At 55.0% G+C, this 13,318-nt stretch overlaps 1 protein-coding gene across 3 annotated transcripts in view; it reads right to left on the reverse strand.

The window, feature by feature from the left end:
* Nucleotides 1-13,318, reverse strand: part of LOC102384063 (toll-like receptor 2) — a 23,674-nt gene that overhangs the window by 8,477 nt on the left and 1,879 nt on the right. Inside the window, exons 2-4 of one of the 3 annotated variants that reach the window (XM_025215299.1) lie at nucleotides 9,521-9,657; nucleotides 8,164-8,286; nucleotides 7,114-7,226 (exon numbers count right to left, since the gene is read on the reverse strand). The gene's annotated coding sequence lies outside the window, so the exon portion shown is untranslated. Of the gene's footprint in view, nucleotides 1-4; nucleotides 797-1,476; nucleotides 1,549-7,113; nucleotides 7,227-8,163; nucleotides 8,287-9,520; nucleotides 9,658-13,318 lie in introns of those variants that run through there. The other 2 variants (XM_025215300.1, XM_006033493.3) reach the window with 2 other exon arrangements.

Genomic DNA, 13,318 nt, shown 5'->3' on the forward strand with positions numbered 1-13,318 from the left:
CAACCTTGTGGCTTGCATCAACTCTTCCAAAGAAGGCAGTTCTTCAGGGACATCATCCATGATGCAGCTGGGGTTGAAATCCTGTCCCGCTCGGTCTCAGCTTCCCTGAATCCCTCGGCCCGTCGGGCCTCACGTGAAATCCCTCCAGTGTCTCTTAGCGAGTCCTTGAAGACCTCGTGCAGCAGCTGGCTCTGCCCAGTGCCAGGAGCTCCGTGGGGCCTCAGCTGGCCCCACTCTCACCCCATGCTGCACCCCTGGGTCCTGGCGTTCACACCTGGCTGGAGACACTAAGACTGCAATGCAAAGAAAAACCCAATTGTTCCAAAGCCAAGCCCAGCCCCTGCCCAGCTCACCTGGCAAGGGCTCGGAAGCTATAAAATCAACCACTCCAGCTGGCAACAAGAAAAATCTGCTGTTTGCCCATCCCTTGGGGAGGACACTGTAACACCTATAAGTGAAGCCAGCTCCCTTCCCCTCCTGCACACCCAGACTGAACCCAGAACAAGCCCACCAGGTTACAGCAGGGTGCAGAGCTCTCCGCACTCAGTCTGCTCACAAAACAGAGAGGAAGCTGTCTAGGGAAGCTGTAAAACTAGAGTTGATCCCGCCCACACTGCTTGAAAATGCTGATCATCCCTCGCTCCGGTGCCCTGGATTGCGTCGTGCCACGAGATGCCCAGGCAGAAGCAGCTGTTTAGATCTTGGCTGAGTCAGGCATTGTGGGAGCTGAGGACCATCAGAGCAGCCTGGTGCATGGCAGAGAACTGTGCCCCTGGTCCTAGGTGTCTGCCAGTGGGTTGCCGGATCAGGGAGGTTATAGGCCAAACGGAGCAGAGAGAAGTCCGCTGATTTAGCCGTGGGTCCCAGGTGGATTCAGCAGGGTGGCACAGTCCCAGTGTGGCTGTCCTCCCCTCCCTGCAAGCCAGATGATCCAGTTATAGAAAAGGCGAGTGCGTGCACTGCTGATCCAGATCTAGATCAGGCGAGGGAGTGTATCTGGGCCCCACAAGGCAGGTCAGGATGTTCAGGAACCACTCAGAGTCATGGGCCATGGCTGATGCCAGCTTCCACCAGGTCTCACTGGGGTAATGTGAGCTTCTGCATAAAACTGGTTTATGCTGGAGCTGTTAAGTGCCCGGTCCCCCTTCACAGTCAGGAGCTGGCATGCAATGAGTGCAGCAGGTCTCAGCTTGGTCCTCACAGGCACCAGCACAAAGAAACCTCCATCACTATGAGGAACGGCCCTGAGTGGCCGCTTCAGCTGGTTCAGGAGTGAAGTCGAGGTGAGAGCCCCTCTGATCTCAGGCCAGTGTTTCCTCCAGGGCAGGGATGGGTCACTGCAGGCCCTGCCTGCATTCATTTAGCCTTGCTGCCGTGTGACCTCCACCCTTGCACCCACACGGACACCTGCGCTGAATGGTGGTAGAAGCTCCCCAATGCTGCAACCGACTGAGGCCTGGAGGAGATGTTACTCACCTCGGGATGGGCACTGCAGCCTGATCATGCCAGAACAACCATCTTGGTAGGTTTCCAAACAGGTGAAGCCCCGCACGGGTCCTGGGTCCCAGGTCCTGGGGACCTTCTGGGCTTGCAGCCTGGCAACCTGGGGTGAGGGGAGAAACCCCAGAAGAGGAGCCCTCCTCACTCCCTTGAAGCCCACAATGATTTTTGGCATCAGATGGTTTCCAGTGTCATCATCCTTGCCTTAGTCTACCTTCTTATCTTCCCGAGCCAGGAAGTCAGCTGCTTCCAGGCTTATCTTCCTGGGGTTTTACAAGGCTCCCAGATAAGAGGGCTGTGCAAACATGCCAAGGGGCATGTCCTGCCACACTGCATGTGTGTGTGTGTTCACCCTCTCACCGGGGACGCACACAGCCCTGTCCCATAGCCACAGCTGGGCCATGAGCTCCTGGGAAAGGACTGCCTTGTCAGGGCTGGATTTAGGCTCTGTGGAACAGGGTGCAGGCAGCTTCTCAAGGAACAAGACCCCAACCTGCTGGCCCTCAGTCCCTGCGGGTCCCAGGTTCAACTCCTCTGTGATGCAAGAGGATGATCAGGTGGTGATATTACGTAGCACCACAACTCAGAGGTCCCAGGTGCTTCTGTCTAATCCCAGTACTGACACCAATGAGCAGCCTGGCTCCCAATCAAGCTGTGCCCCCATGCCTCAGTTTCCTCACTTAAGAAAAAAAAGGAACAGCTGCAAAACAAGGGCCCTTTCCAAGTTCACTGCCTCTTGGGGTCCACCCGGTTGACTTATCTGATCCCTGACACATCAGATCCTTGATCTGAATGGGTTTCACCATTAGGGAGGATGGGAGAGAAGGACCTGACAAAAACCACCAATTCCAGCCTATTAACGTGAGATCCTGGTCCTGAAACAGCAATCTGGGCTCCCCACTGCCCCTCCAGGTTACTCAGATGCTGCCTCTGCAAGCAGGGAGCCCGGACAGGTTCAACGGTCCCCATCGCTGCTCCAACAGCTCCTCACCTCTCAGGCCAGGCAGGGGAGATGCTTTTTTTGGGGGGTATTGTTTAGCAATAGCAAGGAGACAGGAAGGGAACCCAGCTGTGCAGCTACGGATGGACCAGTCCCAGCCCACTCATAACCAACAGTAGCTGGACCCCCTAGCAACTACCGAAGTCAGGATCCTACCCCAGGGACAAAGGCAATCCCACAGGGCCATTCTGGGCTCCTGAGAGCAACACGGTCCAGTGGGGAGGATACCAGTTTGGGAGTCAGGACACCTGGGTCCTGCCACTAGCAGGATTATGGTGGCACCTGGACCCAAATTGGAGCCCTGTAGTGCCCTGAGCCACAGCAGGCAAGAGCTCTGCAAAGGGCAGAGGATGGAAGGAGACGCAGAGGCTTGGAGAGAGGAAGCAATTGGCACACGCACACGTAGGAAAAGGAAGCAGGCCACGTGTTAAGGCCAGCACCACAGAAACCAGGCTGGTCACAAGCCCTCGTGAGAGGTCAGTGTACTCTGCAGCCACTTGCCACCCGCTGATCACTCCCTCCCAGGTAGGCAGGTCAGGGCTGAGAGATGAGGGAGGCCAACTCCTCAGAGAGGCTAAGGGACTTGCCTGGGGACACACATGGGGGGGGCTGTGGCAGAGGTGGGAATTGAACCCTGCTCTGCCTCAACCCCCTGCCCTTGGCTTTCTCAGCAGCACAAATACAGGAAGTGCGCAGGCTAAAATCAGACCAGCCACATTTTTCTTTTCTCCCTTTCCTTCCCCGCAGTCCGTTTGAGCTCCCCACAGAGTCGCTTGCCCAGGAACAAGAGCCAAAACAAACATGTTTGTTCTGAGAAAAAAAAAAAATCCATCAAGCAAAAGGCTTGTAAACCCGCAGAGCAACACATCCAAGGGGTTTCATAGTTTCATAGTTTCATAGTTTCAGGGTCGGAAGGGACCTAATAGATCTTCTAGCCCGCCCCCCCGCCAGGGCGGGAGAACAACCCAAAAACACAAACAAAACCACTCACCCTAAAAACAAAAACGGGACTCAAATGAGTCCAGCCAGGTAAGTATCCAGCCTCTTCTTAAAGATCCCCAGGGTAGGGGCCAGCACCACCTCCCTTGGAAGTTGGTTCCAGCTCCTAGCCGCCCTAACTGTGAAGTAGTTTTTTCGGATGTCCAATCTGTACCTCCTCTCCATCAACTTGTGCCCATTATTCCTTGTTATGCCAGCAGGGGCTAGGGGAAACAGCGTCTCCCCCAAACCCTTCTGGTTCCCCCTAGTGAGTTTATAGACGGTCACCAGGTCCCCCCTCAGCCTTCTCTTGTGGAGGCTGAATAGGTTCAAGTCCCGCAGTCTCTCACTGTAGGGTCTGCCCTGTTGTCCCCGGATCATGCGGGTGGCCCTCCTCTGGACCCTCTCCATGTTGTCCACATCCCTCCTGAAATGGGGCGCACAGAACTGGACACAATACTCCAGCTGCGGCCTGACCAGCGTCGCATAGAGGGGGAGGATCACCTCCCTGGCTCTACTCGAGATGCACCTGTGGATGCACGACAAGGTCCGGTTAGCCCTGCCAACCATGACCTCGCATTGTCGGCCCATGTTCATCTTGGAGTCAATAATGACACCAAGATCCCTTTCCGCCTCCGTGCTCTCAAGTAGGGAGCTCCCCATCTTATAAGTGTGCTGCTGGTTCCTACTACCCAAGTGCAGCACCCTGCACTTGTCCGTATTGAAACGCATCCTGTTCCTGTCTGCCCACCCCTGTAACCTATCCAGATCCTTCTGCAATCTCTCTCTCCCTGCTAGCGTGCTCACCTCCCCCCAAATTTTGGTGTCATCAGCGAATTTAAACAGGTTGCTCTCCACCCCAACATCAAGATCGCTGATGAAGAAATTGAACAGCGCAGGCCCCAGGACCGAGCCCTGGGGGACTCCACTACCCACCTCCCCCCAAGTCGAGTATGATCCATCCACCACCACCCTCTGAGTGCGACCCTTCAGCCAATCTGCAATCCATCTGACTGTGTAGGCATCTATGCCACAGTCGCCTAGTTTATTAATTAGGATGGGGTGAGAGACGGTGTCAAAGGCCTTGCTGAAGTCCAGAAAGACTACATCCACCGCGACACCTGCATCCATGGCCTTTGTGACCTGATCATAAAAGGCAATCAGGTTGGTCTGACATGATCTCCCCCTAATAAATCCATGCTGATTGCCCCTGAGCATCATCTCGGATGCCGGCCCATCACAAATGTGCTCCTTGATGATCTTCTCAAAGAGCTTCCCCAGGATTGAGGTAAGACTGACGGGCCTATAATTGCCCGGGTCCTCCCTTTTCCCTTTTTTGAAGATGGGGACCACATTAGCTACCTTCCAATCGTCTGGCACCTGGCCCAAGCACCACGATCGCTCGTAGAGCCGTGCCAGGGGCCCTGCAATAACCCCAGCCAGCTCCCTCAGCACCCTGGGGTGGAGAGCATCCGGACCCGCTGACTTGAACGCGTCCAGCCCCTCCAGAAGCTCTCTAACCCGGTCCTCCCCAACCTGAGGTCTGAAGGCGATCCCCTCGCGTCCGGCTTCTATCACAGCAGGGAAGTCCCGGTCCCTGCACAAGAAAACGGAGGTGAAGAATTGGTTAAAGAGGTCCGCTTTATCCTCTGACGCAACCACCAGATTGCCCCGCATATCCTGCAGGGGCCCCACATTACCCGGCGCCTTCTTCATCCTCCCAATATATTTGAAAAAGGACTTTTTGTTATCCTTAATCCTGGACGCTAATCCGAGCTCTATCTCCGCCTTGGCCTTCCTAACAGCCCGCCTGCAGGCCCGAGCAGAGGAGGTATACTCCTCTTTGGAGATTACACCCCCCTTCCACCGGGCGTACGCCACCCTTTTGGCAAGCAGGCATTCCCGGACACCCTTGGTGAGCCAGGGGGGCTTTTGGACACTCCTGCCCGCCTTGCTTCTTGTCGGGATGGACACCCCTTGGGCCCCGAGTATCGTTTCCTTAAGGAACGACCACTCCTCTTGGACGCTGAGTTCCTCTGCCCTCAAGGACCCCAGTTCCTCTCCCACTAATCTCCTCATCTCACTGAAGTTGGCCCTCCTGAAGTCTAGGGCCACCACCTTGCTGCGGGCCCTTGACACTCTACGCTGGATGGTGAATTCCAGCACGCGATGATCACTATTGCCCAGGTGGTCAAGAACCTGGAGGCCTCTTACCAGGTCGTCGCCTGCGGCCAGGACCAGGTCCAGCAGAGCATCTCCTCTGGTGGGACTGTGCACCTCCTGAATCAAGTGGAGGTCCTGCAACTCGGCCAAGAACCTCCTGGAGCGGTCCGTCCCGGCTGACTGCTCCTCCCAGCAGATGTCCGGGTAATTAAAATCGCCCATGACAACTACATCCCTTGCTTTTAGTGTCTCCGCAAGCTGGCCTGAAAATTCCCTGTCCAGCTCCTCCTCCTGATTGGGGGGTCTGTAATAGACCCCCACCGTCAAATCCCTCTCGCCTTGCCCCCCCTGGATCTTGACCCAGAGCACTTCAGCTCGCCCTTCCCCTGACCCCATACTGCTGGCAGAGGATGTGTAGTGCTCCTTGACATAAAGTCCCACCCCCCCCCCTGATACCCACAGGCATGCCAGAATAAGGAACATGGCTTTAAGTGAAGAGGTAATGTACAGGAAGAAAAAGTAACTATAGTATACTACATACAAGTAACTTTTTATATGTGGTTACATGTAGTTACCTGAAAGTCTGACCAAACTTATAGAAGTGATGCCACCAAATTTAATATTCACTTGTGCAAATACCTACAATGCAAATATGAGCCTGTGGTGCCAGGGCAGCCGCGTGCCAGGCTAGAGCGAATCTTCAAATCATAGAAAATGAGGGTGGGAAGGGACCTCGGGAGGTCACATCTAGTCCAACCCCTGCTCACAGCAGGATCATCCCCAACTGCATCATCCCAGGCAAGAGTTTGTCCAGCCAGGGCTTAAAAACCTCCAAGGATGGAGATTGCCCCACCTCTCTGAGTAACCTGTTCCAGTGTTTTACTGCCCTCCTAGTGAGGAAGTTTTTCATAATATCTAACCTCAACTTCCCTTGCTGCAACTTGAGACCGTTGCTCCTTGCTCTGTCATCTGCCCCCGCTGAGAACAGCCCAGCTCCATCCTCTTTGTAACCACTCTGCAGGGAGTTGAAGGCTGCTATTAAATCCCCACTCTGTCTTCTCCTCTCCAGATTAAATCGGCCCAGTTCCCTCATCCTCTCCTCACAAGTCGTGTCCCCCAGCCGCTGAACCATTTCCCTTGCCCTCTGCTGGAGTCTCTCCAGTGTGTCCACCTCCTTTCTGCAGTGAGCGGCCCAAAACTGGACACAGGACTCCAGATGTGGGCTCATCAGTGATGATTAGAGGGAAATAATCAACTCCCTGGATCTGCTGGCAACCGTCCTGCCAATGCAGCCCAATATGCCGTTAGCCTTCTGGGCAACAAGGGTACACTGCTGGCTCCTATTCAGCTTCTTGTCCACTGTCAGCCCCAGGTCCTTGTCTGCAGAGCTGCTGCTTAGCCAGCCAGTCCCCGGCCCGTACCGGGGCAATCAGTGAACCATGCTCAGCCCTTACCTGCGGAGCAGCTCTTACCTGCGTGGAATCAGAGCAGCGCCCGGAGCAGCCGGCTTCCTCCGGGCTTGCTCAACACGGGGTCAGCGGAGTTGAGGTGGCATCTGTGGCTCTGCAGGCAGGATGTCGTTTCCCTGTTGGGCAGATGCAGAGAGGGAAGGAGCGACAGTCTCCGGGCACTTGGACACGCCAGATCCCCCTGTTCACAACCTGGGGAGCTCAGCATGGGGTAGAGGCGTGATATGTCCCACACGCTGTACTGCAGTTCGGAGCCAGACCTCTCCCCGCCCCTGCGCTGGCCAGCTCAGAGCTAAGCTAGCTGCGCATCCACCCTGCACGGGGGAAACTTTTGCTGGAAGATTTCCCATCAATGGCCCAGGGCCCCCCCTCAAGCGCTTCCCCAGCTCACACCCTCCGCAGGGGTGGGGAGTTATTATTGCCCCTGGTTTAATAACAGAGGAGCAGAGGCCAAGAGGAAGTGACTGGATCAACAGGCAAGTCAGGAAGGAAATGCAGGAATCCCTAACACCCCTCTAATGCTGTAAGCACTGGATCTTACTCCCCTCTCAGCCCTGGGCCTGGAAGGCGGGCATCCATGCTTGCTACATCTCTGCCCAAACTGGCTCAAATGGGAGAGGGATGAGACCCCAGCTTTCAAACACATTCACCCAGAGCCCGGTAGTGGGCACAGGGCTGCCAGCCTAGTATTGCCCAATAAGCAGTTTTTTGGAGGCCTGTGAGGAGAGCTAGGAGAGGAACTGAGAAAGCATCAACGGGAAGGGTCAGGCTTTAAGTGCTGACACCAGTGGGATCACCACAGCTGCTGACTCCAAACTGGATGGGAAGGAAACAGTGTAAAGTTTGCCCATGGCAGAGACCAGCGAGGCAGCTGGCCTGTTATGGAGACAAGCCTGTTACACTGAGATGGTTTCCCCAGCCAGGAGCATGCCCAGCCTGGGGCTAATAGACCCATGCTTTTGCTTGCAATGAGGTTTAAATTCATTTGCACTTGCAGCCCCTGATTTCAGCCCCAAACCTGCTCCAGGAAGGAGCCTGTCCCCCAGAACTCACCTGGGATCTGTCTGGACCAGACTGGATGCTGCTTCTTGAACCAGGTTAGCTGAGCTCTGTGTTGGGGGGTAGTTACAGCTCCTGCTCCCCTGGGGAAGTCCAGCTGACTCCCTCACTCCCGTTCTGCAATGTATGCAGAAGAAAAATCATGGAGCTGCTTTCTGCCCAGTGCCACTTCCCCCCTGGCATGACCAGTACGGCCCTAACTGGGGTATTCCTGCAGTGGCACCTCCTGCTGGTGCACACAGTCTCGGAGTCTAGAGGGAGGTAGGAGCAAGCTTGCAGCAAGCTCACGGCTCCCTGACACGTAGGCAGCCCTGAGTGAGCTCAAACTCCCTCCTGCAGCCCATGCACCAAGCTGAACCCAGTGCAGCTCTGTGACAGAGCCCCTGAGCCACTGCAATACACTGCACCTCTGATTTAGTTAGTCTACAAGGCGCCAATCTACCCTGCCTCCTGCCTGCCTTCAGAATGAGAAGGGCAAACTGTCGGGAAAGCTTAACAGATCCAGGAAGTTAAATGAAGGGAGACACAAACAAAAGGTAGGAGGCCAAGTCTGGCAGGTCCAGAGTAGATGAAAGGTACCTGATAATCTTCCTTGTCACCAGGCTTATAAGCAAATACCCCAGCCCTACTGGGTTGTGAAATCCGTTCCCTTAATCCAGTCAAACCCTGAGCCCCTTGTAAACACCAGAGGCTTATTAGGGCTTCAGCAACACCTGGGGTGGCTGCAACATCCTTGGCACTCACATGGGTTATGAGAACCACCCCAGCACCCTGTATAAGTCACTGATATCTAACACACGCTTGTGATTTCCCATCACAAGGAGCTGGGGAGAAGGAAACATCTGCACAGCAGCGTTTATGCCTCATGTAGGATGGTTCACATTATTTCACAGGCACATGAGGGGGTGGGAGACCTGTACTTAAGATCCCTCTGGGCTGCCAGGGTTGAATCTGACCCCCACAGTCTGTCTGATACCACAGCTGGGCATGGGTGGGTACAGAGCAGGGCAACCGAATGCAAGACACTGATGCCCTGGGACTGTGGAGCCAGGAGTATGTACAAATAACTTACATGTGGGGGGCAAAGACACAGGTTGAACAAAAGTGAGCAGGTGAGGGGTTCACACCTGAGCCCTGAAGATGAATGGAAGTTGTGTGCTTGGGTGAGTGGGAGGTAGAGGGATTGGCTTCCCACACAGAGCCAGCCACTGGGGATGAGCCTCGAGTCAGACAGCATTTTGCAGACCTAGGCAGGCGAATCTCAAGCTTTCAGGCAGGCTGGGGACCTATGCTGCTGGCAGGATCCACATACAGTCCCCTCTGCCTGAAAGGGGTGAAATGCAAGAAGTACCTGGCACCGTATCTTCCAGCGACTGCAGATCGTGTCACAAGCCTCCGTTCCAGTGGGCACAGGCGATCCCTCTGGTCTGCGTATGTGCAGCGCCTAGCACATGGCTGCCTGGTCCTGGGGGCCGGTGTGGAAGGTCTCTATGGCAGACGAATACAGAACTGAGGGGCTTTGCTCTTTCCCCCCAGCCAAAACAGGATAGCAGCCCCTAGCAGGGCATCTAGCACCACCTCACACAGCACCCTTCGAGCATCTGGAGAATCCCTGTTGACAGTATGGGGCTTAGGACATGCAGAATAGTTCCAGCAGAGGGAGCAAGCACATAGGCAACAGGACATGCTCTCCTCCCTCACTTGAGTGGTTCAAAGCATTGACTGCCAAGGGAAAGGGGAAAGGAAAGAGGGAACCAAGTTCTAACTGGAATCCAGAGGGACTCTGGATTAGCCCGGAGCTCTGAATCCAGCCCAGAGGAGTCATGGAGAGCTCCAGCTAGGAACAAAGGTCCCTGCAATTCAACTTGCAGCTGGTTTGACTAGTTCAGACATGGGGAGTTGCACAGGTTTGTTGAGGCAGCAGCTGAGAAAGGAGCTGGGACCCAGCCTGCTTCTTCTTCCCACCCGTGGACCACCTGGGACAGCCAACAGCATGTTAGAAGGGGTGCTTCCTACCTGGGGTCCCTGGGACGGTCATCAGATCAGTCCTGTCTGCCAGGCTGGGGCGAGGGAGCCTCTGATCTGATGCTGGTGGTGTTCCCAGTGCCTTTATGCACTGGCCTCCCCCTGGCTCCCAGTGCTCCAGGCATCACAAGGCATGTGGTGCCCTGGCCCTGTAAACCATTCATGTGGTTGTTGTCACCAAGCCTCATAGCTCCAGTGCCAGGCACCACCAGCTTCACCGCTGGTCTCCATCCCTGCAGCTCCTGCCAGCCCACACGCAGTGCAAGGACTGTGCAAGGGGTTTTCCTGCCAACAGACCCAGGTACCTGGCCTGCTTCGCTGTTTGGATCCTTCTGGCAAAGCATCACCCGGTTCCTGCTCCCTGCTGCCTGGCCCCTGGAGCAGCCCTGAGCAAAGGAAACGTGGCCAGGAGATGGCAGACTTGCTCGGCACTCACCTCGCTCATGGCCTGGGAGTGCCAAGGGAGAGAATGGAGCCGCAGAGAAAGGCTGCTTGATACAGCCTCTGCCCTTGCTGCCGCCAGCACCGGCTTTCACTCTCCCAGATTCCTTCCTTCCCTCCATCCATCCCCATACACACTGCGCTGCCTGCCTGCCTGCCTGCCTGCCTTCACGTGCACTCACCTATATCCATAACACTCATCCAGCGATTTACCTACTTCCATGGATATATATACACTCAGCTATATCCATAACCCATGCCTCTAGCTAGCTAGCTACCCACCGCCATCCATCTGTCCATACTTACTTATCTATCTGTCCGCCCATCTGTCCATCCATCCAGCTGTTTACCCCATTCATCCATCCATACACACTCATCTATATCCATAACCCATCCATCTATCCATCCATCTATATATCTCCATACATCCATATACACTCATCTATATTGGTAACTCATCCATCCATCCATCCATCCATCCATTCAACTATTTACCTCAACCATCTGTCTATACACACTCATCTATCTATCTATCTATCTATCTGCTCAGCTTCCTCTGTAACTGCTTCCATAGCCACTCATCTATAGCCGTAACACTCGTCTATTTTGTCTATCTGCCTATCCATTTATCCATCCATCCACCTGACATTCAGGACAATGGCATCTGTCTCCTGTCTCTCTCTCTCTCTCTCTCTCTGTCTTCCCATTCTCTTTACGCCTTATTCATCATCACTCTAGCATTAGCATAGCAGGGGGTCATTGCCAGCAGCCTGGGAAGGCTGTCACATGCTGGAGTTGGCTGTTTAGAGAGGAGACCAACGAGACAGGAGGGGAGAAAGGCCTGCAAATGCACAAATGGGCCAGGGGACATAGGTTGCACTCTGATGGTTCCTCAAACCCCAGCCCCTTAGTGTGGAATGACAGGAAAGCTGCCTTCACCCACCGGCTGCGTCAGGGTAACACTAAGCCTGGTGTCTAGCAACACCTCATACCACATCAGACCTGCATGTGGCTGAAGCAACCATCAGAGCCTGAGACCTGTTTAATATCCTGTTAGCAGTGGCATTACATTTTCTCTGGACCCTGGACACCTGGGTTCCCTTCCCAGGTGTGCCCCTGCCCTGCCAGGGGATCATGGGTGAGTTACTTCTCCACTCCCTGCCTCAGTTTCCCCAACAGTGACATGGGGCAGAGGTACTTTGCGAAGTGGGTTGAGATCTACAGAGGAAACACGTGAGCTACTGTCATAGTCTCCTTCAGGGTTGAACTCCACGGCTGCGGGGATCACCTGACATAGCCCCTGCCAGTCCCAGAGGGGAGAAAATTCCCTAATGGACAGGTAATTCCGTGTCTGTCCACTACAGGGCACCTTGCCCCCCCCCGCCACTGCCTTCCTGAGTGTCCTCAGTCAAGACACTTTCCCCTGCCTCAGTGTCCCCACCTGTCCCAGCACGCTTGGCTCTTGGCCAGTCCCATGTTCCTAACCCCCCTCAGCATTCACACATGCATATGATGCACCTACAGTCCAGACTTGGCAAGGGTCCTTGTGGGACTCAGCTCCTGGGTTGTGCCCAGCTGGGAGTGTGGCCCTCGGCTCCCTGGGGCTACGTGAGCCTGGGTGTGCAGAAGGGACTGCCATGGTGGGTGAGCTGCCTGCAAGAAGAGCAGCAAGAGGAGACCCCATTATGTCCCCCCTGTTCTCACTGCCCCTGCAGGGTGTGAAATGGGCTCTCACAATGCTGAACTATCAGCATCCAGGCCAGGCCATGCTGGGAGGAGCTGCTCCAGCCCCAGCAGAGAGCTCCGGTCCCTGGAGAAGAGGTGGAGGGTCAGGGGGACAGGGAGTCTCTGTGCAGCTGGGTGTGTGGGCAAGGGATGGCATGGGGAGAGGGTGGGAGTGTGCGCGCACCCATGAGAAGGCATGGGCATATGTGTGTGTGTGTTCAGGGCATGGGCATGTGTGTGTGTGCATGCACTTGTGCGCACATGCAAGTAAAGATAGGGGTGTGTGTGTGTGTGTGTACACCCAAGGGAAGTCATGGACATGTGTGTGTGTGTGCAGGGCATAGGCATGCGTGTGCGTGTGTGTATGCACACACATGCAAGTAAAGGCATGTGTGTGTGCGTGTGTGTGTGTGTGTGTGTGTTCCCAAGGGAAGGCATGGGCAAGTGTGTGTGTGTGTGTGTGTGTGTGTGCAGGGCATGGGTGCATGTGTGTGTGAGCACATGCAAGTAAAGGCATGGGGGCAGGGGTGTGTGTACCCAAGGGAAGGAATGGACATGTGTGCATGCGTGCACACGTGTGTGTCTGTGTGTGCGCAGAACATGGGTGTGTGCATGAGTGTGTATGCACATGCAAGTAAAGGCATGTGTGTGTGTGTGTGTATGCATACATGCACAGGGAAAAAGTGTGTCCAGATGTGCATGTTAAGCAATGAGTGTGCATAAGTCTGTGTGCCAGGAACTGTGTACTGTTAAGTGCCTGTAGGAGATAAAGTGTGTGCGTGTGTTCACAGAAGAGATACTGCATTTGTGAATGTGTGTGTTAGTGTGCATGTGCATGTTGTGGTCTCATGTGTATATCTCTGTGCATCTCTGTATGTGTAGCTGTGCGAGTCCCTTGTCACAGGTGACAATCTCCTCCAGGTGAGAATCCGGGGGGGGGGGGGGGGGGGGGGGGGGG

This window comes from Alligator sinensis, unplaced genomic scaffold, assembly GCF_000455745.1.
Source record: "Alligator sinensis unplaced genomic scaffold, ASM45574v1 scaffold735_1, whole genome shotgun sequence".
NCBI lineage: Eukaryota > Metazoa > Chordata > Crocodylia > Alligatoridae > Alligator > Alligator sinensis.